The sequence below is a fragment of the Ranitomeya imitator genome, chromosome 10 (genome assembly GCF_032444005.1).
Source record: "Ranitomeya imitator isolate aRanImi1 chromosome 10, aRanImi1.pri, whole genome shotgun sequence".
NCBI classification, from domain to species: domain Eukaryota; kingdom Metazoa; phylum Chordata; class Amphibia; order Anura; family Dendrobatidae; genus Ranitomeya; species Ranitomeya imitator.
Window position 1 is genome coordinate 142,106,253 of NC_091291.1, and position 23,849 is coordinate 142,130,101.

The following is a 23,849-nucleotide window of genomic DNA, read 5'->3' on the forward strand; positions in this document are numbered from 1 at the left end:
GCCACAAATACTTGCCTGTGGTCTCCAGGGCCTCTGTTCTCTGTCTGTGGCCTCCAGGCCCTCTGCTACTAGCCTGTGGTCTCCAGGACCTCTGCTACTAGCCTGTGGTCTCCAGGCCCTCTGCTACTAGCCTGTTGTCTCCAGGACCTCTGCTACTAGCCTGTGGTCTCCAGGTCCTCTGCTACTAGCCTGTGGTCTCCAGGCCCTCTGCTACTAGCCTGTTGTCTCCAGGACCTCTGCTACTAGCCTGTGGTCTCCAGGCCCTCTGCTACTAGCCTGTTGTCTCTAGGACCTCTGCTACTAGCCTGTGGTCTCCAGGCCCACTGCTACTAGCCTGTTGTCTCCAGGACCTCTGCTACCTGTTTGCGGTCTCCGGTGCCTCTGCTATCTGCCTGCGGTCTCCAGGGCCTCTGCTACTTGTCTGCAGTCTCTTCTTCTACCTGTCTGCAGTCTACAGGACTTCTGCTACCTGTCTGCGGTCTTCAGGACTTCTGCTACTTGTCCGTGATCTCTGCCTGCGTCTTCCAGTACCTCTGCTACTTGCTTCCCTGCCTCCTGTCAGCATGCAGTCTCCATTGCTTCTACTACTGTGTTAAGCGTGCCTCACCTGGCTGCCACACCAACGCGCATTCCCCTTGTGCCCACCTGGACCTTGGGCTTGAAGGATCCACCTCACCAGGTGAGCCCTTAACACTATATCTCCCGTTATAGGCGCAATGAGGTGAAACTTTCTATTATGTACCGGTTTTACCTTTCCGCTGTGCAGCATTCTGTCCTGAACCTTATATTACATACCTTAAGTGCAACCTTAAGGTATGCTCAGATGTAGAAGGTATGCTCAGATGTAGAAGGTGTGCACGGCACGGCTCTGTTCACCATGTAGTGCCTGTTATCAGGTTCTGCAGCTCAGCATTTCAGTAGGATACGATACCCAAGAGCCGAAAGCTGTGACACAGTGTACGGAGCCGTGCCATTACAGCCCTACACACTTTTTACATCCAGCTGATAGATGTGGTGCCGAACCCTCGCCCATCTGATTTAATGACCTATTCAAGTGATAGGTTAGCAGCATAAAAGTAGAGGACAACCCCTTTAAATTACAAAATAAGACGATGCCATCAAAGGTCATTTTCTATATAAGTAGCCGTGACTACTTCTGCCTTTAGCTCACATCTTCACTCTAGGACGTTGTCAGACTTTTAAACTTCCCCATTGTGCGTCTCATTTATCAGTTTATGCAAAAAATACACTCTCATTATTATAGGATATGTGTATCATGTATCACTCGATTTAACCCTTGGTAAAAAGTCGTGGTCAGCCCTCAGAGATGAACAAGGGCAACGCTGAAAGACGAAGGCTATCACAGGCAAGAGAGTTCTCCTCATTTACTGGAACGCACCGTAGGCTTTGGGGGTCGTACAGCTATTTCTGTTCCCCAAGGAAAGTAATTGACAAGTGAGGAACGTTTCCCCAAGAGGATGTCATCGTTATTTGACTTAATGTATCCTGACATTTCCCTTCAAACAGGAGGAAAGACACTGAGGCAGTCTGGCACAGAAAATAATTGCAGCATAAATTATTAGAGGTGCCGTGTAAAATTTAATTAACGATTCTGAGATTTGCCGGTTCTGTGTTTGAGACAGAATCCTTCATCATTTCCATTCATGTTAATCAACTGATTTGGATTCCTGACTTGGTAAATGATATCGCAGTCGGAGGACCCTGCTGGATCCATGTGAGGTGCGGAGGTCGCCGTGGTTCGGAAGCCTCGAATGTATGGATCAGGCCGGAGCGACCTAGAATACAGAGCATCAGGCTGGCCGGCAAGAGAAGGCTCTGTGCAGCCAACAAGTGCACCCCCTGCACCGAGCGCCGCTCTATTATCCCCCACCAGACAGCAATTCAACTTATAGCAAGGAATGGTCATTAGTCGGGAACAAAAATTGTGTTTTTTTTTTTTCGTCTGTAAAGACAAACACAAACTTTTAGTAGAAAGTTTCTCAAAACCGCAAACTAATCGTAAAAAAAAGCCAAAGTATTTCACCCTCTAGACATAAAAGTGAGGCCGAGTGGTCGATGGAAAGAAGGTCAGTTTGCTCCAGAACTTGGACCACCCAGAGAGATGATAATGGCAGCGGATGTCTGACATTGCTGTGCATTAGTAGCTATAGTGCTATTTATACAGTATAATGTGCAAATTGTGTGAATGCCAACCAGAAATACAATGAATGGTGCCGCTAGAAGCTAAAGAAGAGTTTACTAGTGAAAGAGTGCCGTGACACAAAAGACAGAAGTGCAAAAATTATCATTCAGGCTCCAGAGTTCAGGTGCAGCATGAGAGACGTGTAAAGAAGGGCAACATTGGGCTGCAGATGTGTGATCCTTAGAAATCATTAGGTTTTTATTTTTAAACTGGTATGAGAAGTGTTTTGGCTGTCGCGGTCATGGGGGGCACTGTCGCTGTCGTGGGGGCACTGTCGTGGGGGGCACTGTCGCTGTCGTGGGGGGCACTGTCGCTGTCGTGAGGGGCACTGTCGCTGTCGTGGGGGGCACTGTCGCTGTCGTGGGGGGCACTGTCGCTGTCGTGGGGGGCACTGTCGCTGTCGTGGGGGGCACTGTCGCTGTCGTGGGGGGCACTGTCGCTGTCGTGGGGGGCACTGTCGCTGTCATGGGGGCACTGTCAGGGGGGCGCTGTCGTGGGGGGCAGTGTCGCTGTCGCGGGGGCAGTGTCGCTGTCGTGGGGGACACTGTCGCTGTCGTAGCGGCACTGTTGCTGTCGTGGGGGACACTGTCGCTGTCGTGGGGGGCACTGTCGCTGTCGTGGGGGGCACTGTCGCTGTCGTGGGGGGCACTGTCGCTGTCGTGGGGGGCACTGTCGCTGTCATGGGGGCACTGTCACTGTCAGGGGGGCGCTGTCGTGGGGGGCAGTGTCGCTGTCGCGGGGGCAGTGTCGCTGTCGTGGGGGACACTGTCGCTGTCGTAGCGGCACTGTTGCTGTCGTGGGGGACACTGTCGCTGTCGTAAGTGCACTGTTGCTGTCGTGGGGGCACTGGCGCTGTCGCGGGGGCACTGGTGCTGTCACGGGGGCAGTGTCGCTGTAGCGGGGGCAGTGTCGCTGTCTGTTAGGGTACTGTGACTGTTGTGGGGTCACTGTGGCTGTTAAGGTGAATTATTATCACCAAAGGTCCAGATACAGTATAACACTATCAGGAGTAGGTGAATGAACTACCACCAAAAGAGTATAATCCTTAAAATTAAATCTTTATTAAACAAATATATAATATAACAAAAATTCAGAAAAAACTACTGAACACCATGTATACAGGGACAGGGTGTTACCGCATCAGCAGCACAGTATGGAATTAAGCCGTAAGTAAATAAATTGATAATATAACCTCAAAAAAACTTCTGCAAGTGGCAGCTCTCAGAAAAAAGTGCAAACCTCAATAATATGTTTACATTTGATAAATATAGATGCAGAAAAGCATACCATATACCCATAGCATATGAATTTGTGCAAAGCAATGCAGAATAGGTCCACTTATATACCAGCATTATAGCAGTGTAAACCTAAAGTGCAGAGTGCCAGTCGACCATGGAATGGATGTGGGCCGTAAGTGGAAAAACACTGGGGGCAAGTCTATTTGTAAAAACCAAGATTTAAGAGGACAAACTTACTAGTAAAAGTGGCAGTGTGCTGGTAACAAGCTGTCCCTGCCGCCCCAACGCACGTTTCGGTAAGACATAGTCAACAAGCTCTACAAAGTTTCTGTGGTTATAATTAGTATTTTATTGATTTATATTCCCCAAGTTTCAGCTTTTCAGGAAAGCTGTCAATCATTGAGACTGCCCACTGGACTCTTAAGCCCACAGTGACTGATAAATTGTTTTTTTTTTGTATTAATTTGAATTATCTGAAGCTTTTGACTCCTCTATATATCGACCTGCTCCGCTCCTCCTGCTCTACAGACTGCAGGTACCTTCGATCTGCTGCTCTAACACTTTCACCTTGATATTCCTGGCTCTCTCCGGCTGTCTCGGTGACCGCACAGATAGCAGACATGTATGTGTACACCGCCTGTTCAAATGGGGGGGACACGAATCGCTTGTTTTAGTGGTCGGTGGCGATCTCCGCGGTCAGAACTCCTCCGATCTAATAGCTATAACCGTGTATAGGTGATAACATGTAACCCCTGTCATTTAGAAATCATTGCCCCCATCCTGCCCTCTGTTCTGAAGATTATTAAAACATTTTATGTTTTATATTTGGTCATTTATTTGCTCGTGTAACCGCTCTGCAAATCTTTTGAAGGTTTTATGTTTGTGTATACACAATCTTATCACTGGTAAACCAGTGTAGAGCTGAGGTTGTGGGAGGGTCACTTACTTATTGCAATATTTTTCCTATGAAGGTGTAAAGTCCTAGCTGTAGTAGGCGGTGGAGATGATGCAGACAGTTGGTAGGCATCCATAGGAGCAGGTGACATTGCAGGAAAGCGCTGCTCTGTGCAGTTCTCGTCTTTACAAGTCCCCAGGATCTAGCGTTACAGTAACGCATATTAAGTATCGGCACAATCCCCGACCGGCGGAGCCCACGAGTTATTTTAGAACCCAATCCGCGTAAGTTCTCCAGCAGACACAAAACAGAATTACCTCTTTTCTGAGATGTGCTTTTTTTGGCCCAGGAAACTTGGAATAGCAAGGTCAGGATGACGCGCTTCTGTAATGTATCTAATATTATCGAGGCCCAATACACTACTATTACTAAGGAAGAGCTGAAGGAAAACACATTGTGTCCATGTAGAAGATTGCATCTTCTGCTGTTCAAAAGGTTCAGGAAACCTCACAAGAACAATAAATGCGCTGCCCTCTCTGTTATGTAGGCGCTATGGTATGCTCTCCGTTTTTAGTATTTGGGTTCTTCAATCCACTTTTTATGGTTTCGCACTAGATCAGAGGACCCCAACATTTCTAACCTTGAGAACCACATCCAGCTCCTGCCCCACTCCCACTACTGACACTCAGAGCCCCCTATTACCGGTATAATCACACCAAACCAGTGTGCCAACATCCAGGGTTTCCTATCTTACCCCTATTCAGATCTGCTATTCTGTGCAGGCTACACACAAAAGTCCCCATCTAGAGATCCACTCATAATAGCTGCTTGCTACACCTGGAACTAATGCACCAAGCTGGAAGACAGTCGCAAGCCACACATCACGGGCCCGCGAGCCACACATCACGGGCGCGCAAGCCACACATCACGGGCGCGCGAGCTACACATCACGGGCGCGCGAGCCACACATCACGGGCGCGCGAGCCACACATCACGGGCGCGCGAGCCACACATCACGGGCGCGCGAGCCACACATCACGGGCCCGCGAGCCACACATCACGGGCCCGCGAGCCACACATCACGGGCGCGCGAGCCACACATCACGGGCCCGCGAGCCACACATCACATCACGGGTCCGCGAGACACACATCACGGGCGCGCGAGCCACACATCACGGGCGCGCGAGCCACACATCACGGGCGCGCGAGCCACACATCACGGGCGCGCGAGCCACACATCACGGGCGCGCGAGCCACACATCACGGGCGCGCGAGCCACACATCACGGGCCCGCGAGCCACACATCACGGGCCCGCGAGCCACACATCACGGGCCCGCCAGCCACACATCACGGGCCCGCGAGCCACACATCACGTAACAAATATTGAATTCTACTTAATATCTGTAGGTAATAGTCAGCGCACCATCCTAATGACTGCGATCAGGAGTCCATACCGCAATGTAACCCAATATTTCACCTTACACGGAAAGACGGCAAAAGTCTTGGAACATTTAGATTATTCTGTTCAGCTTAAAAATAAAATCAACAAAATAAGTGGGGAAAAAAGCACATTTCATAGCAGCTTAATTCATGTCTGAAATCTCAGCCTTTCACTGCGGGGAGGATGCGTGTCAATGAGGGCGGCAATGTGCCGTGTGCACTGAGAGCAAATTCACACAATCTTCAAAATAGTATAATTTACATTTATGTCTAAACACAACCTACAGAACGGCGCAGCTATAGCTACGGAGCAGAGGCGATCTCTAGCGATACTGACGCTGGTTGTAATGTTACTATCCTTGGGAGGCATTGACTGGCTGATCATGACCCTTAGGTATTAGGGTCTGTAATGGGGGTAACTTTTGCAAGGCTGTGTGAATGTGTTGCAAAACCCTCCACAAAGGGATGTGTTTTGGTGGCCAAGGGAATGTGGCTCTTTGCAAGCCATTCCTGAGTCATTTCCCTTTAACTTTTGGCTTATTGCAAAATTTCAGAACAGCAGCAATAGTCCATGAGATGGGGCTTACCTAAATCCCAAGAAGGAGCTTGAAGATCACTGAAAATTTCCTTATTGCAAAAACTGACTTCCACATTGCTAATTTCCCTAATGGTTTATTATGAGTCGCCGCAGCCTCCAGAGTCGCCGCAGGCCCGAGAGTCGCCGCAGGCCCGAGAGTCGCCGCAGCCTCCCGAGTCGCCGCAGCCTCCCGAGTCGCCGCAGCCTCCAGGGTCGCCGCAGCCTCCAGGGTCGCCGCAGCCTCCAGAGTCGCCGCAGCCTCCAGAGTCGCCGCAGCCTCCAGAGTCGCCGCAGCCTCCAGAGTCGCCGCAGCCTCCAGAGTCGCCGCAGCCTCCAGAGTCGCCGCAGCCTCCAGAGTCGCCGCAGCCTCCAGAGTCGCCGCAGCCTCCAGAGTCGCCGCAGCCTCCAGAGTCGCCGCAGCCTCCAGAGTCGCCGCAGCCTCCAGAGTCGCCGCAGCCTCCAGAGTCGCCGCAGCCTCCAGAGTCGCCGCAGCCTCCAGAGTCGCCGCAGCCTCCAGAGTCGCCGCAGCCTCCAGAGTCGCCGCAGCCTCCAGAGGTATATTCACACAAGTTCTTTTTTTTCGAGTGGGTTCGGAGATGATCCGCTCTGAAACGCACTTGAAAACGTGCTAACAAAACTCTGAAAAGAATGAATATATTTATTTCTATGTAAAAATTACTTGTTCATATGTTTAATGTTTTGAGAGTCTTAACCTTCCAATGATGCCAAGAGGTTATAAGAAGTCACCTGACAATTCTTCAGACGACTTCTGCTCTAAAAACGCTTTATACTTTCCAGTACAATTCAATGGGAAGACTCAAAGATGCCCTGATGTCTTTTTGAGTGTTTTTGTCAGCAGTTTCGTTATTATTGAATGGAGTTAAAAATAAATAAAAATCTAGTACAAAAAAACACTGGAAAAAAATGCTCTCCCCACCCCCACCCCCACCCCCCCCCAAAAAAAAAAAAAAAAGAAAAAAAATACTGACAATATAAAACCTTTGTAAAGCACTGAGGAATAAATAAAAGATGCTTCAGGTTTCCAAAATGCCAGAGAAAAGGAGAGTTTCCAGAAGTGTCTTCCACTTGAAAACGGGACATTTTTGGTTGCCTTAAAAAGAAGTGTTTTTATATATGGACAACTAAAAAATTACCGTACATGAAGAAACTTTGTAAATAGATCACTCCTTCTGTTACCCTTTCTTACCATTCTGCACATAGCAGAGGAGGCAGATGGGAGATAGTGAAGCTGGCCCTACACCTGACATTGCTATTGGATGATTAGTATTTTTTACCACTATTGCTTCTGCTGACTCCTCCATAAGTGACTTGGCTTTTTAGCTATTTCTCTGCCTCCAATTAGTGTAATTCGTAGCTTTGTTCAAATGGTGTACACCTTCTCTATTCTCTGTGTTCCTGTATTTCATCTTTGTTGCCTAAATTTGACCATCCATTTGCCTAGCTCCTTTGTCTTGATCCGCCACCTTCCTGGAATTCTGACCTCGGACTGACCTGATTATGCCTTTGCCTTACCCCTTTGCATATAACGAGCCTTCTTGGTATCTGACCTCTTGACTACCCATCATCATCGTTTGTCAGTGTACAGTGACTAGCGTCACATTCTGATCCTTTTTTTCCCTTGAGATCTGCTTTCAGCGAGGGCAGGGACACCCCTTTATACCTCACACTTCCAGTTCTACCTGTAGTCAGTCACGATTTGCCTAATGTGTATGCCTGCCATAGCACATAGTAGAGGAGGACGATATCATATTGAACAGGCTGCGCTACGATAACTGACAAGCCTTTTTTGTATTTTCCAAAATGGTTCTTATTGCCCCAATGCGTTTCGGCACCGGACCAGCGCCTTACTCAAGGTAAAAAGGCAAGTATCAGCCTCATCAGGTCTGTAGGCATTTTGTGTTGTGAGATCTGGGGACCGATCTGCTCTTATACAATTTTTGCAGTTTAGATTTGTGTCAGATGGTCCTAATATAAATAATGAAATGATGAACACGTACAGATGTGGGGGCCTCACAGTGGGGCATGTGTGACCCCCAGTACTGTAATTGTGGCCCTGCCAGTGACGCATGTGACCTGCATGTACAAGACTTCCAGATCAATAGCACATGGTGAGAAACGCTTCATTGATATGTTATTGATTAGTTACAAGTGCCGAAGTGTAAGCAACAAGAACATAAATCGTGACAACGTTCTAGTCCCGGCGATACGGCGAGGTGATACAAGTGCCGAAGTGTAAGCAATGAGAAAATAAATTGTGACGTTCTAGTCCCGGCGATTCGGCGAGGTGATACAAGTGCCGAAGTGTAAGCAATGAGAAAATAAATTGTGACGTTCTAGTCCTGGCGATACGGCGAGGTGACACAAGTGCCGAAGTGTAAGCAATGAGAAAATAAATCGTGACAACGTTCTAGTCCCGGCGATTCGGCGAGGTGATACAAGTGCCGAAGTGTAAGCCACAAGAAAATAAATACATCGTTACAATGTTTCAGTCCCGGTGATTCGGCGAGGTGATACAAGTGCCGAAGTGTAAGCCACAAGAAAATAAATACATCGTTACAATGTTTCAGTCCCGGTGATACGGCGAGGTGAAACAAGTACCAAAGTGTAAGCAACAAGAAAATAAATTGTGACAATGTTCTAGGCTTGACGATACGGCAAGGTGACACAAGTGGTGAAGTGTAAGCAACGAGAAAATAAATTGTGACAACGTTCTAGTCCCAGCGATACGGCGAGGTGATACAAGTGCCGAAGTGTAAGCAACAAGAAAATAAATCGTGACAACGTTCTAGTTCCGGTGATACGGTGAGGTGATACAAGTGCCGAAGTGTAGGCCACAAGAAAATAAATCGTCACAATGTTCTAGGCCTGACGATACGGCAAGGTGACACAATTGCCGAAGTGTAGGCCACAAGAAAATAAATCGTGACAATGTTCTAGGTCCAGCGATACGGCAAGGTGACACAAGTGCCGAAGTGTAGGCCACAAGAAAATAAATAAATCGTTACAACGTTCCAGTCCTGACGATACGGCAAGGTGAAACAAGTGCCGAAGTGTAAGCAACAAGAAAATAAATCGTGACAATCTTCTAGGCCCAGCGATACAGCGAGGTGGCACAAGTGCCGAAGTGTAAGCAACGAGGAAATAAATCGTGACAATCTTCTAGGCCCAGCGATACGGCGAGGTGACAAGATCGGCCCCTTCACCATCTATTCAGAGTCATTATTATGTCATTATTTACCTTTTTACAGTAAAACCGCTAATGTGTAACCTTGTCCCCGGATCGAAATGTTAACACAGTGTCGTTCTTCTGAGAGAACTGTGTAACCCTGCGCTGGCCACGGAAAAAACTCTAAATTATTACAGCTGGCCTCTGAAAGGCAACTGGAGTCGAAAACACCACTTAATTTCCTTCATAAAAAACACTATAATTTGCATTTCAGCGTAGATTTACTCAGTGTTTTCCTACAATATATAATGCCGGCGAGCGCACGGGAGTCTGCTGAAGCTAATGAAACACATCTTGGCCGAGCACCGAGCTGTTTCTGTGTAACCGCAGCTTAAAATGTTTATGACATGTGGTGAGAGCCGCGGCCGGGGCACATAAGACCATCGCGGCAGAAACCGATGAAAACTTGGTGAAATAACGCGACACGACAGATATGTTTTCTTTAAATTAGTTTCCACTTGTCCCATACAGAAAATCTAAGTATCTTGATACATGAGGATTTTTTCATCTCCGTTTCCTTATGTGAAGCATTTTCCATCACATCAATTTTGCGGGAAGAAAAAAAATAGCGACATTTTACAATTTTACTACGTTTTTGTCACTTTCAAAAGGTGGAGCGTTAGTCTGCAAATAAGGTTAAGACTCTATTAGGGGGAGACGTAACGAGTGGGAAAACTCCTCTAGATAGAAGTGTTATAAAGATGCGGCAAATTTAACAATCGCGACACGAAACCAAAAAGTAAGACTGACTTTAAAAAATTGCACTCATAATAAATCCCCCCCATATTATTCCGTGCCACGATTCATAGGGAAGGGGGGATAAGAGACGTGTAGAGAAGTCACAAACGTCTCATTCCAAATAATTCTAAGAATAAATGAATTATTAGGAGGAGGTGTTTAGCGGGTGTTTAGTTCAGCACAGAAAATGATTATGGTAAACTATATTATAATTGGAAGTCAATGCGTTTTGCATTTTTTTTAAATGCAGAGATGTAATGGAGCTGCCATAGAGATATATGTACTTCTGTATGAATTCAGCTCCCATTTCATGAAGAATATGGCATTTGAAAAGCACAATAAAGAGACGTATAGGTCCTAATAATATTGCATTTGCAGCTTTTTTTGTCTAGGTTTTTTTTTTAGCTTGTTTTTTTATTTGCACCTAGTTTTCGCTTTTTTTTTATCTATTATGTGTTTTATATATATATATATATATATATATATATATATATGTGTATGTATATATATATATATACATATATATATACATACAGTATATAACACATATTTATATATACAGTATATAACACATATTTATATATACAGTATATAACACATATTTTCACCTATTTTTTATCATCGTCAGTGTGGAGGTGGATTTGTATAACAGGTAACATAGTAACATAGTAACATAGTAACATAGTTAGTAAGGCCGAAAAAAGACATTTGTCCATCCAGTTCAGCCTATATTCCATCATAATAAATACCCAGATCTACGTCCTTCTACAGAACCTAATAATTGTATGATACAATATTGTTCTGCTCCAGGAAGACATCCAGGCCTCTCTTGAACCCCTCGACTGAGTTCGCCATCACCACCTCCTCAGGCAAGCAATTCCAGATTCTCACTGCCCTAACAGTAAAGAATCCTCTTCTATGTTGGTGGAAAAACCTTCTCTCCTCCAGACGCAAAGAATGCCCCCTTGTGCCCGTCACCTTCCTTGGTATAAACAGATCCTCAGCGAGATATTTGTATTGTCCCCTTATATACTTATACATGGTTATTAGATCGCCCCTCAGTCGTCTTTTTTCTAGACTAAATAATCCTAATTTCGCTAATCTATCTGGGTATTGTAGTTCTCCCATCCCCTTTATTAATTTTGTTGCCCTCCTTTGTACTCTCTCTAGTTCCATTATATCCTTCCTGAGCACCGGTGCCCAAAACTGGACACAGTACTCCATGTGCGGTCTAACTAGGGATTTGTACAGAGGCAGTATAATGCTCTCATCATGTGTATCCAGACCTCTTTTAATGCACCCCATGATCCTGTTTGCCTTGGCAGCTGCTGCCTGGCACTGGCTGCTCCAGGTAAGTTTATCATTAACTAGGATCCCCAAGTCCTTCTCCCTGTCAGATTTACCCAGTGGTTTCCCGTTCAGTGTGTAATGGTGATATTGATTCCCTCTTCCCATGTGTATAACCTTACATTTATCATTGTTAAACCTCATCTGCCACCTTTCAGCCCAAGTTTCCAACTTATCCAGATCCATCTGTAGCAGAATACTATCTTCTCTTGTATTAACTGCTTTACATAGTTTTGTATCATCTGCAAATATCGATATTTTACTGTGTAAACCTTCTACCAGATCATTAATGAATATGTTGAAGAGAACAGGTCCCAATACTGACCCCTGCGGTACCCCACTGGTCACAGCGACCCAGTTAGAGACTATACCATTTATAACCACCCTCTGCTTTCTATCACTAAGCCAGTTACTAACCCATTTACACACATTTTCCCCCAGACCAAGCATTCTCATTTTGTGTACCAACCTCTTGTGCGGCACGGTATCAAACGCTTTGGAAAAATCGAGATATACCACGTCCAATGACTCACCGTGGTCCAGCCTATAGCTTACCTCTTCATAAAAACTGATTAGATTGGTTTGACAGGAGCGATTTCTCATAAACCCATGCTGATATGGAGTTAAACAGTTATTCTCATTGAGATAATCCAGAATAACATCCCTCAGAAACCCTTCAAATATTTTACCAACAATAGAGGTTAGACTTACTGGCCTATAATTTCCAGGTTCACTTTTAGAGCCCTTTTTGAATATTGGCACCACATTTGCTATGCGCCAGTCCTGCGGAACAGACCCTGTCGCTATAGAGTCCCTAAAAATAAGAAATAATGGTTTATCTATTACATTACTTAGTTCTCTTAGTACTCGTGGGTGTATGCCATCCGGACCCGGAGATTTATCTATTTTAATCTTATTTAGCCGGTTTCGCACCTCTTCTTGGGTTAGATTGGTGACCCTTAATATAGGGTTTTCATTGTTTCTTGGGATTTCACCTAGCATTTCATTTTCCACCGTGAATACCGTGGAGAAGAAGGTGTTTAATATGTTAGCTTTTTCCTCGTCATCTACAACCATTCTTTCCTCACTATTTTTTAAGGGGCCTACATTTTCAGTTTTTATTCTTTTACTATTGATATAGTTGAAGAACAGTTTGGGATTAGTTTTACTCTCCTTAGCAATGTGCTTCTCTGTTTCCTTTTTGGCAGCTTTAATTAGTTTTTTAGATAAAGTATTTTTCTCCCTATAGTTTTTTAGAGCTTCAATGGTGCCATCCTGCTTTAGTAGTGCAAATGCTTTCTTTTTACTGTTAATTGCCTGTCTTACTTCTTTGTTTAGCCACATTGGGTTTTTCCTATTTCTAGTCCTTTTATTCCCACAAGGTATAAACCGCTTACACTGCCTATTTAGGATGTTCTTAAACATTTCCCATTTATTATCTGTATTCTCATTTCTGAGGATATTGTCCCAGTCTACCAGATTAAGGGCATCTCTAAGCTGGTCAAACTTTGCCTTCCTAAAGTTCAATGTTTTTGTGACTCCCTGACAAGTCCCCCTAGTGAAAGACAGGTGAAACTGTACAATATTGTGGTCGCTATTTCCTAGATGCCCGACCACCTGCAGATTTGTTATTCTGTCAGGTCTATTAGATAGTATTAGGTCTAAAAGTGCTGCTCCTCTGGTTGGATTCTGCACCAATTGTGAAAGATAATTTTTCTTGGTTATTAGCAGAAACCTGTTGCCTTTATGGGTTTCACAGGTTTCTGTTTCCCAGTTAATATCCGGGTAGTTAAAGTCCCCCATAACCAGGACCTCATTATGGGTTGCAGCTTCATCTATCTGCTTTAGAAGTAGACTTTCCATGCTTTCTGTTATATTTGGGGGTTTGTAACAGACCCCAATGAGAATTTTGTTACCATTTTTCCCTCCATGAATTTCAACCCATATGGACTCGACATCCTCATTCCCTTCGCTAATATCCTCCCTTAAAGTGGACTTTAGACAAGACTTTACATAGAGACAAACCCCTCCTCCTCTACGATTTTTACGATCCTTTCTAAACAGACTGTAACCCTGTAAGTTAACTGCCCAGTCATAGCAGGTATTTGCATCTGATTCGTCAATTGCAACCTTTTCAAAAGTCGCAATATTTTTTTGCAGAAATGCGCCCCCCTCCGCCCCGGAGTGATGTTATGCACAATTGAAATGTCGCAGATGATGCAAAATTTTAGGAGAACCTGCAACCTTTTGCACTAGAAGGTAAATATATATATATATATATATATATATATATATATATATATATATATATATATATATAAAAGAGTATTTTTGATTTTGTGCAATTTCATAAGCGCAATCTGAGAATCTGAAGATTCTTTTGGTGCTTGACAACCCCCACAAATGATGCCGGGGGCCCATAGTCTCTAGCTCCATACCAGGTTTAGTATCTGTGGTCGTGGAGTTTCGTCCTACCCCACGGATGGTTTCCAGTTCTACTAATTTATTCTGGTTTTGAAAGTTGAAGTTTTCCGATGTTTTAATCCATATTATAAGCTGATATGAATATTCGGCCCCTGAGACCTCCGCGGGGGCCTGGGAATAGGGGGGAGATGGCACTGGTGTCTCTGCAGGTGCTGTGGCCCCTCCATTCCCAGGAGGTTGGACCCCACTGATCATAAAGTGATGACATGTCCTAGCGAGGAATGAGAAGGGAAACCTATTACAGCTGACGGGGTACAAGACAGATCTGCAGCCTCCTAATACTCGTGATAACAAAACTGCTTTCTGTCACTGAATAGAAACCTTCTTATTTATTCCCAGGAGCTGAAAATCTTGCCCTGGTTTTGTTTTCACAACTACAGTGTCAGCATCCATTTCGCATCCTTTTTTTCTCCCCTTTTAAAAAAAAAAAAACCTGAAGAAGGTCGACTGTCTGAACTATTTTATCCATTGGATCTTAGCAATGGATTAGTTAAAACCTAGTAAGAGTTGTCTTCCATTTTTACCGTATCCCCATAGACCTTTTGTTTTTACTAATTCTATACAATATCCATGCGTCCCCCTAAGCCTCCCTCTCCCCTCCCCCCTCGAGTACACCAAAAAACAACCAAAATAAAGACTTCTCTCTTCCTCTCCATTTCAAACTTAAACTTTTATTTCTCTTTGCTTTGTATAATGGATCTTTATTGTATTTTTTTTACATGCGATTTCCATCCTTTCCTTGTTGGTGATGTTTTATTTATTTTACACACCTTTTATCATCTTTTTTTTCCGATTTGCAGCTCAGACGCTGCTGTTGAAGACAACATATCCTCATCTGAGTCTGATATGCAAAATGGATGAGAATAAGACCCACACTGAGCCTTAGGGGATGTGATGTGTTTGTGGATCGGTGCATGGCCTATAAGTCTCCTCACTCTGACATGCCATGCTCGGCTTGTCACTCTACACATTACCCCTCACACCCCAGTCCAGAGCCTCTCACCTAGCCAAATCAGATCTCATGCTTTGCACTGATGAGGGGCTGACACCGTGTCTGCAAATTGGCTTTTATCCTAAGTCATATTGCAAGGCTCGATAAAGGGTCAGTAGTGACTTTTAGAATCGCTGCTTCCAGTGGGCGGCACTAGATCTCTAGTCCTCTTCCTTTCTGAAGAGACAATTTGCATATTTAATTTCCCAGAGGAGCAGGCATGGCTTATAAGTCTCCTCATTCTGACATGCCATGCTTTGCTTGTCACTCTCTGTGAACTTAAAACTTTTTGTATCCTTGGAGAAAATAGCAATTTGATAGATCTGTTATCCATTAAACCTTTAGGCTATGTGCACACGTCAGGATTTCTTGCAGAAATTTCCTGACAAAAACCGGACATTTCTGCCAGATATCCGCATGCGTTTTTTTTTGTGTGGTTTTTATGCGTTTTTGTGCGTTTTTTCCCAATGCATTAAATAGCGGGAAAAACGCGAAAAATCTGCAAAATGAATGAACATGCTGCTTTTTTTTACTGCGATGCGTTTTTTTTGCGGAAAAAACGCATCATGTGCACAAAACTTGCAGAATGCATTCCAAATGATAGGATGCATATGTATGCGGTTTTTATGCGTTTTTATCGCGAAAAAATAGCCTTAGGAAACTTTGAGAGAGGCAGAAGCATGCGTGCTGTCATTGTGCAGTAAAGTGTGGCATCTTGCCCTGCTACAGGCCCACAAATAGTCGTATGTCCCTGATCTCGCACACGACCCGGCAGGTATAAGCAGGGGTCATATCAGCAGCCCCCTTACCTCCGGGAGACCCCTCTAAGGCTTCTTCTGATACTGGATCGGTAAGAGTTACTGAAATGTATCATACGAGTAATACTACACGGTATATCATCCGCCGTCTCCGATTATTTGGTAACGCCAGCAGTAACGTCCTATCAGGCAGATCGTGTGGCCGGAGGAACAATAATGGCTCATTTTCCGATAATCAGAGGGTGCAGACAGGCTGCCAATCACCCAAAAATGCTCATTTATGGCAGGAAATTATTTTTAAGCTTCCATAAGGCGACGTTCCCGTGATGCGCTTTTGGTGACTTTTTGATGTTGCCGATTGTCTGCACCTATTAAGTTAATTCGGTTACTCACGTTTTTTCCTTTGCTTTTTTGAGTTTTTTTTTACATGCTTTTTTGCCGCTGTGTTTTTTGTCTCTTTTTGGTTTGTCATGTTTTTAGAAAAGTTACTTTAGTTTTGATTCTCTGTTCTCACTATGAGTTTCTGATGTTGCAGATTTTTCACTCCCGTTGTATAAAATAGCTAACTTGCGTTTTTTTTCAAAAATAGTCCCAGTAAAAAAAAAAACTCATCATGGGAACGTACCCGTATAGTTCCAGCACGGTGGATGGGATTTATAGAAATATTTTTCTAAACTCAGCATAAAAACTGACCTGCCGTGCGAGTTTTATTTGCAGATGTTTCACATAGACTTGGATTAGATGTAGAAAATATGCGGGGAAAGAAAACCTATCCGTTATCTGTGTGTTTCCAATGCGGAATCGCATCAAAACCTCGTGTCATCTGCACATGACTGTATCAATAAAGTTTTCTCAAAGTCAAATACGGTACCAGGAAGTGTCAAAAACAAAGCAGCTTTATTTAAAACATTACAAAGCAAAAAAGAGAAGAAAAAACACAACATAAAAAATGCATGTAAAAAAAAAATCACTCAAAAATGTAATAAAAAAGCATAAGTAATCTAATTAACATAATGGGAGCAGAAAACCATCAACTCATCATGGGAACATAGCCTAAAAGTCACTGTTCTCAGCGGCACATTGTGTGGTGTAACCGGTGTGTGCTGCCGAGAACAGAACCATGTTATATTAATATGTCTTTATTACGTTCTGCAATAACCGATCCAATCAGAAGGAGAGGTTCTATAATACTATAAGGGGTTAAATATAATTCCTAACCCCGCGGACCCCATTGAGGTCACATTCAGCCAGATATTACAGCACAATTACTGCTCTTCTTACACATTGGATTCCTGCAAAACTCCCAGCGTGGGAGCGCGATACAATCCAGGATCCCTACGGCGGTTGTTACGGATCTGAAGGCATCTTTTGTACTTGAGGACACCTGTGTTCACGAGGGAGCAAGAGCGGTGGTCACAGCGGGGGCCATCCATAAAACCGTTCATCATCAGGACGTGCCGTAATGGAAGAAATCATCCCTGGATGGATGGGACAAAAATCTAAACTTCTGCTGGCTGCACATTGCACCGAACCCTCAGCACAACTAAGATTTGTGTAAAATCGAGAAATTCATCCAAATCATTATTCCTCCCATGGTTCTCCCAAGAGCCCGGGATGCTGAGCTGTGGGCTGCTGTATGATCCGGGGGGAGGTGGGACGTCACCAGTGGATTTCTATACTGGTCACATGGTGCTGGTTATGGTGCTGGTCACATGTCTGTATTTTTTGTGGGCCGATTATCCTAACAAAAAACAAAACGGACGCTTCCACGACTGATTTTCCTCCAATCTGCGGATCAAAATCAACTTATACAAGTCAATAAATCTGTGACAGGTGCAATGCGGGTGACCTCCAGTTATTGTCCGCTTTCTTAATGGGTAGGAGAAGCTGTGAAATTTGGGTTTTGGCATAAAAGACACACTGACGAAACATTGATGGTAAAATCTGACGTGGACTAAAAGGGGATGACGATTTGGAGAGGCACATGGTGAGAAATCGTCTGTTTTTTTCTCATATGCAAAAAAACAAAATTGGTGAATGAAACCAACTTAACGGAATAATGGATCCATAGGGTCAAAAAGTAAAGGAAAACCAATGATTCTGTAAAATGATACAATGTCCGAGATGTGAATATGACGGGACATTGCGCTTATTTTTAGTATGGTATATGTGGTTTTGGACCGAGGAGCCCTTTAAGGGGACGCATAGAAAATTACGGCCTAAAACGTGAAAACTTCACGCGATACATTTTGGATTTTCTTGATTTTTGTGCACAATTCATTGGAATGAATAAATGAAAATCTGGAGTATTGCTCCCAAATCTTCAGTTCTTACAGCCCGTGACAGATTGTTACTGTAATATTGATTTGGTTAATGCCACATTTAGATTGTGAGCCCCAACGGGGACAGCGATGATGATGTGTGCAACCTGTAAAGCGCTGCGGAATATGTCAGCGCTATGTAAAAATAAAGATTATTATAATAAAGATTATTGTTTACGACAATTGTGTTTTACTTTTATTTCAGAATTCCAGTCCGAATTCTACAACCAACATCCCCCAACAAGTGTCCCCCGTAACTGCGGCCCAGGAACGTCTCCGAGTCTGCGGTTCCGTTACGGGTTCTTATACCGTCTCTATTTTATTCTTGTACAGTTGTTCTAGAACGTGGAGCCACGTTGTGTTACATAGTAAGCGATGCTACAATTCAGGAGGTGAGCATCCAGGAGGGCGACTGCTGAACCTGCGCCTCGTAAGCTGCAGCTTCGGTTTAATGATTTGTGCCGGTTTAGTTTTGATTGGCGGTGGCGGAATAGTCGGCTACAGCCGGTCATATTGTGCCTGTGTACGGCAGGAACTGCACCCGGGAGACGAGATCACTGCTCTCATTCCTCTCGTCTACCCGAGCCCTGGAAATAGAGCAAGGATTACACACAAAGACATAGCAGGCCCAGAGGAAGGAATAATGGCCGCTAACCCTTTGTGTGCCGCTCCGTCCTATTAATCCCTGCAAGGAATGTGCAATACGTCGCCCCCATACCGCAGCCTAGGTCGTATATTCTCTATAGGCGAATAGCAGATTCATTCTCCTCCAGCCATAGAAACCATATTGCTGGCATCTGTAGAGAGAATTCATTCATTCATTCATTCATTCATTTGATTATTTATGTGATGATTATTATTTATTTATATAATTTGATTGTTATTTATTTGATGATTATTATTTATTTATTTGATGATTATTATTTATTTATTTTAATAACAGATTTTTTTTTAAACTTTTCAGACACTTAAAAATGACGTAATCACCGGATTTATTGCGACGCGTGGACCCAAAGTCTTTCAGGACTCTTCCTATTAGCGGTAATTACAGGATTTCATTATATACTTTGTGGACTGAACACATCAATAGTCGATCTCCAGTAAATGCAGAATTATTATAAAGTAGTATAGTGATCCATAGAAATAAAATGCACATATATATATATATATATATATATATATATATATATATATATATATATATATATACACATCTCTCCTACGTGGAAGAAGAAGGATGGGCCTTGTAGTTCCCCAGCAAATAGAAAGCCACCGCTTGCCCCTGACTATGGTAGTCGTATTAGTTATGCGATGTGTAATATTCCAGGTAATAGAAGGATTGATGCATTTTTCAATATATTTTGGAACATTTATGAGGGACATTTATTTAGTAATTGCATTCCAATTTTTTTTAAAGAATATTTCACTCGCAGTCACAAAGAAAAAAAACGCAGAAACCGTTGTCTGGTATTTCACAGCATCGATCAGCTGTTGTAAAACTATAAGGCTGCGTTCCCAATATTAGTTTTTTTTCACGCTGTGTATTTTCGAAAAAAAAAAATGCAAGTAACTTATTGTGTGCTGAAAATCTGCAACATCAAAAGCTCATCATAGCATGCTGAGACTTGTAGTGAAAAGACAGCTGCAACCTCCAGAGCACAGCTATCGAGCTTCTCTCCCATTACTAATGTTGGACCCCACGTCTGCTTAGATTTGGGGTCCTGCACATTGCATGAAATGGAAAGGTAATCTGCAGTCACTTCCATACAATACAATGGATCCATAACATGTCTGAGAACAAAAGCGTCTGCCCTAAAAAATAATCGGACATCCTGCGATCACCCACAGGACTCCTAAATCAGATGCAATAAATGCCGAGAGACGGACGTCATGGTGTCAGAGCCTCAGGTTCCTGGACTCAGTGCCTTCTCCACAACACACATTATTCTGCAATCCCGCAGCTGTCGCGCACTTTGTGCTTTCCTCAATGACAGGGAAGGCAGCGCTGTATAATGTATTATTCCATCTCATTAGCCTCATTGGCGGATCAGTGGCTTGTTAATCCTGCAGAATGCCACCCATGTCGCCCGCAGACAAAGTGCTTAGAGCCGGAGTGTAAACACATAAACAAGGGAAAAGTTTTGGAAACTTTTTGTTTGATCACATGAGCAAAATAAAGTATCACATTATCCCTAAGCAGAAGCGAAGCATCCAGATCTGCGCAGATGTGACCGAGTCCACCGCTACACAACACGGTTTCCTTCCTTCTTAATTGCTACAATTAAAATCCTGGAGAAAAAAAAAAAATGATTGCCACACTACCCATCTGTAGAATGCAAATGAAAGCCTCTCGCTGTGTATTGTCACATTGAACATAACAAACAATATTATTATGGCCGCTATTGGCGCCCAGCGGCTTCTAGGAAGGAAACTTTGCTACGGATAATAATTTATTGGAACGCAACAAAGCGGCCTCCCTTCACGTCACTGCTCGCCTGCCCCAATTATTGGGTATTTTTTACATAAAGCGACAGAAGAAAATGCAAAATTGTCTCCCTATAATGAACAAGACAAGGCCGTCCGCAGCCCCCGATAATGCGACCTCCGCCTATGGCGGAAGAACACGTGGGGATATGACGGTGCTCGGGTACATTACTCCAAACTAATGGCAGCGTTTCAGTATCAAGGCTGTAGCTCTATAAATAAGAGGGAATTACAGGTCGCCCTCGAAATATTATTTTCATGGCGCATTTGCAATAAATCGACTCAATAAATTGCATCAGACTAAAAAAAAAACAAATTCTGAAACGCGTTGCAGCTTCTGAGCTCATTTTAAGTAGCAAAGTTCTGCTCAGTATGGGATTAGTCAGACTTAATTAAAACAACATGACAGGATCCCGAATGCCTCAATAGACGGTCCGGACTCACAAAACAAGGAGTAAAAAGACTTCAGTGAAAACACGGAGCCCAGCCGAGGATAAAAAGAGGCAAAAAAGACATCACCGGCCAGAAGCCGAGTCCCCCCTCCAAACCATCCATCTACACAAACCATCCATCTACACAAACCATCCATCTACACAAACCATCCATCTACACAAACCATCCATCTACACAAACCATCCATCTACACAAACCATCCATCTACACAAACCATCCATCTACACAAACCATCCATCTACACAAACCATCCATCTACACAAGGATGTAGATCTATGCAAATCCAGAGAGGCAAACATCACCCTCTGAATAATTCAAGACCTCACACACCGGAATCCAAAGTGGGTTTATTAATAGTAGTGACACCAGCCCAATAATGAGCTCCTCAGCCCACAGAGCGCGAGGACACGGAAAGACATTAGCATACATCAGCTGCAGGAATTGTCTGCTAATCTGCACCCAAACGTCAAGATCCAGCTCCAGACATGCAAGGGTGCAAGAACACACCAAGTCCCAACATCAGTAGTGCAGCCCCAACTATACACACCAAGTCCCAGCATCAGTAGTGCAGCCCCAACTATACACACCAAGTCCCAGCATCAGTAGTGCAGCCCAAACTATACACACCAAGTCCCAGCATCAGTAGTGCAGCCCCAACTATACACACCAAGTCCCAGCATCAGTAGTGCAGCCCCAACTATACACACCAAGTCCCAGCATCAGTAGTGCAGCCCCAACTATACACACCAAGTCCCAGCATCAGTAGTGCAGCCCCAACTATACACACCAAGTCCCAGCATCAGTAGTGCAGCCCAAACTATACACACCAAGTCCCAGCATCAGTAGTGCAGCCCCAACTATACACACCAAGTCCCAGCATCAGTAGTGCAGCCCCAACTATACACTCCAAGTCCCAGCATCAGTAGTGCAGCCCCAACTATACACTCCAAGTCCCAGCATCAGTAGTGCAGCCCCAACTATACACACCAAGTCCCAAAATCAGTAGTGCAGCCCCAACTATACACTCCAAGTCCCAGCATCAGTAGTGCAGCCCAAACTATACACACCAAGTCCCAAAATCAGTAGTGCAGCCCAAACTATACACACCAAGTCCCAGCATCAGTAGTGCAGCCCCAACTATACACACCAAGTCCCAGCATCAGTAGTGCAGCCCCAACTATACACACCAAGTCCCAGCATCAGTAGTGCAGCCCCAACTATACACACCAAGTCCCAGCATCAGTAGTGCAGCCCCAACTATACACACCAAGTCCCAGCATCAGTAGTGCAGCCCCAACTATACACACCAAGTCCCAAAATCAGTAGTGCAGCCCCAACTATACACACCAAGTCCCAGCATCAGTAGTGCAGCCCCAACTATACACTCCAAGTCCCAGCATCAGTAGTGCAGCCCCAACTATACACTCCAAGTCCCAGCATCAGTAGTGCAGCCCAAACTATACACACCAAGTCCCAAAATCAGTAGTGCAGCCCAAACTATACACACCAAGTCCCAGCATCAGTAGTGCAGCCCCAACTATACACACCAAGTCCCAGCATCAGTAGTGCAGCCCCAACTATACACACCAAGTACCAACATCAGTAGTGCAGTCCCAACATCAGTAGTGCAGCCCAAACTATTCACACCGAGTCTCAGCATCAGTAGTGCAGCCCAAACTATACACACCAAGTCCCAGCATCAGTAGTGCAGCCCAAACTATACACACCAACTACCAACATCAGTAGTGCAGCCCAAACTATACACACCAAGTCCCAACATCAGTAGTGCAGCCCAAACTATTCACACCGAGTCTCAGCATCAGTAGTGCAGCCCAAACTATACACACCAAGTCCCAGCATCAGTAGTGCAGCCCAAACTATACACACCAAGTCCCAGCATCAGTAGTGCAGCCCAAACTATACACACCAAGTCCCAACATCAGTAGTGCAGCCCAAACTATTCACACCGAGTCTCAGCATCAGTAGTGCAGCCCAAACTATACACACCAACTACCAACATCAGTAGTGCAGCCCAAACTATACACACCAAGTCCCAGCATCAGTAGTGCAGCCCAAACTATACACACCAAGTCCCAACATCAGTAGTGCAGCCCAAACTATACACACCAAGTCCCAGCATCAGTAGTGCAGCCCAAACTATACACACCAACTACCAACATCAGTAGTGCAGCCCAAACTATACACACCAAGTCCCAACATCAGTAGTGCAGCCCAAACTATTCACACCGAGTCTCAGCATCAGTAGTGCAGCCCAAACTATACACACCAAGTCCCAGCATCAGTAGTGCAGCCCAAACTATACACACCAAGTCCCAGCATCAGTAGTGCAGCCCAAACTATACACACCAAGTCCCAACATCAGTAGTGCAGCCCAAACTATTCACACCGAGTCTCAGCATCAGTAGTGCAGCCCAAACTATACACACCAACTACCAACATCAGTAGTGCAGCCCAAACTATACACACCAAGTCCCAGCATCAGTAGTGCAGCCCAAACTATACACACCAAGTCCCAACATCAGTAGTGCAGCCCAAACTATACACACCAACTACCAACATCAGTAGTGCAGCCCAAACTATACACACCAAGTCCCAGCATCAGTAGTGCAGCCCAAACTATACACACCAAGTCCCAACATCAGTAGTGCAGC

General features: G+C 44.5%; 1 protein-coding gene and 1 long non-coding RNA gene across 12 annotated transcripts in view; one reads left to right on the forward strand and one right to left on the reverse strand.

Annotated features, from left to right (window-relative positions):
* Window positions 1-19,252, forward strand: part of LOC138651383 (uncharacterized) — a 53,313-nt gene extending 34,061 nt beyond the window's left edge. Inside the window, exon 3 of the long non-coding RNA XR_011315475.1 lies at window positions 19,205-19,252. This is a non-coding gene — a long non-coding RNA (uncharacterized lncRNA). The remainder of the gene's footprint in view (window positions 1-19,204) is intronic.
* PKNOX2 (PBX/knotted 1 homeobox 2) overlaps window positions 1-23,849 on the reverse strand; it is a 340,867-nt gene that overhangs the window by 315,583 nt on the left and 1,435 nt on the right. The window lies entirely within an intron of this gene.